This window comes from Colobus angolensis, unplaced genomic scaffold (genome assembly GCF_000951035.1).
Source record: "Colobus angolensis palliatus isolate OR3802 unplaced genomic scaffold, Cang.pa_1.0 Scaffold698, whole genome shotgun sequence".
NCBI classification, from domain to species: domain Eukaryota; kingdom Metazoa; phylum Chordata; class Mammalia; order Primates; family Cercopithecidae; genus Colobus; species Colobus angolensis.
The window spans coordinates 140,016-141,566 of record NW_012120687.1 but is presented as its reverse complement, the minus strand read 5'-3'; positions in this window follow the sequence as shown (position 1 = coordinate 141,566).

The following is a 1,551-nucleotide window of genomic DNA, read 5'->3' as shown; positions in this document are numbered from 1 at the left end:
TGTAGATCTAAACCTGTTATCTTACAAAAGCAGGAGACAAGACTCCCACTTCTAGAAGATGGAGTAGACATTCTTTCCTGTATTCCTCCTGCTAAATACAACTACAATCTCTGGACATTATATACAAAGCCAACACAGGAAGACTGAAGAGTGAGGAGAAGACAGACGGGCGAGGAACTTTAGCACCTGAGGGAGGACCTGGGTTTCCTTTTTGCTTCACACATCCCACACTGGGTAATGGGGAAGGTGGCAAGCTGGAAGTGCCAATCAGTGCAGACCAAAAAGACCCTGAGAAGAGCTGCTGTCTTTAACAAAGAATCTAAGAAGGAATGGAGCAACCTAGCAGGACAGAACGTTTTTAGACAAGAACCTCTCTACTCCAGGGAACCACCACAGAAAAACCTTCAGCCTCACACCAGCAAAGGCCAAGCGTGAAGAGCCTGAATTTCCGTGCTCAGCAGGCTGTATACAGCAAGGCACCGCCGGGTCCTCAGAACACCGTCGAGTAAGACTGAGTAGGGGGCTGAGAATTTCTTCCCTACCAGATGGAAACAAAATGCCCCCATCCCGCTGGGTGGTGTCCACGGAGACCATGTGGGGAGCTAGAACCCCACTCCCACCCAGCAGAAACAAGGTGCCCTCCCTATTCCACTGAGATGGGGTCAGCAGAGACCAAGTGGAGAGTGAGTCCTTTCAGGACGTCTCAGTGGCAACCATGGTATCATCGGAGGCTCTGGGGGAAGCAGTAAGAAAGAGCCTCTCGGCCGGGCGCAGTGGCTCACGCCTGTAATCCCAGCACTTTGGGAGACCGAGACGGGCGGATCACGAGGTCAGGAGATCGAGACCATCCTGGCTAACATGGTGAAACCCCGTCTCTACTAAAAAATACAAAAAAAACTAGCCGGGCGAGGTGGCGGGCGCCTGTAGTCCCAGCTACCCGGGAGGCTGAGGCAGGAGAATGGCGTGAACCCGGGAGGCGGAGCTTGCAGTGAGCTGAGATCCGGCCACTGCACTCCAGCCTGGGCGACAGAGCAAGACTCTGTCTCAAAAAAAAAAAAAGAAAGAAAGAAAGAGCCTCTCCTATTCTCAGAAAAGGTGGTCTCAGTGCAGATCTAGTGAGAACCTAAATTCACAACTCCCTCCACACCTCCACAGCAACAAGAAACCTGGCCCATGGGTGTCATCTGAGGCTCAAGGCGAGCCTGGACTTCCACCTCCACCTGGCAGCAATAAAGCAGCCCCCGAGAAGCAGGCCTGCTAAAACATGAGATTTAAATAAGATTCAGAGTCTTACAGTACTTAAAATGTCCAGCTTTTGATCAAAAGCCATTAATCACACCAAGAACCAGGAAGATCTCAAATAAATGAGAAAAGACAACAAAAAACACAAACACAAAGATGGCAAAGATGTTGGAATTATCTGGCAAGATTTTTAAAGCAGCTATCATAAAAACTTTTCAACAAGCAATTATGAAAATACTTGAAATAAATAAAAAATATAAAATATCTACCATAAAACAGAAAAATCTCAGTAAAAAGTAGAGACATACA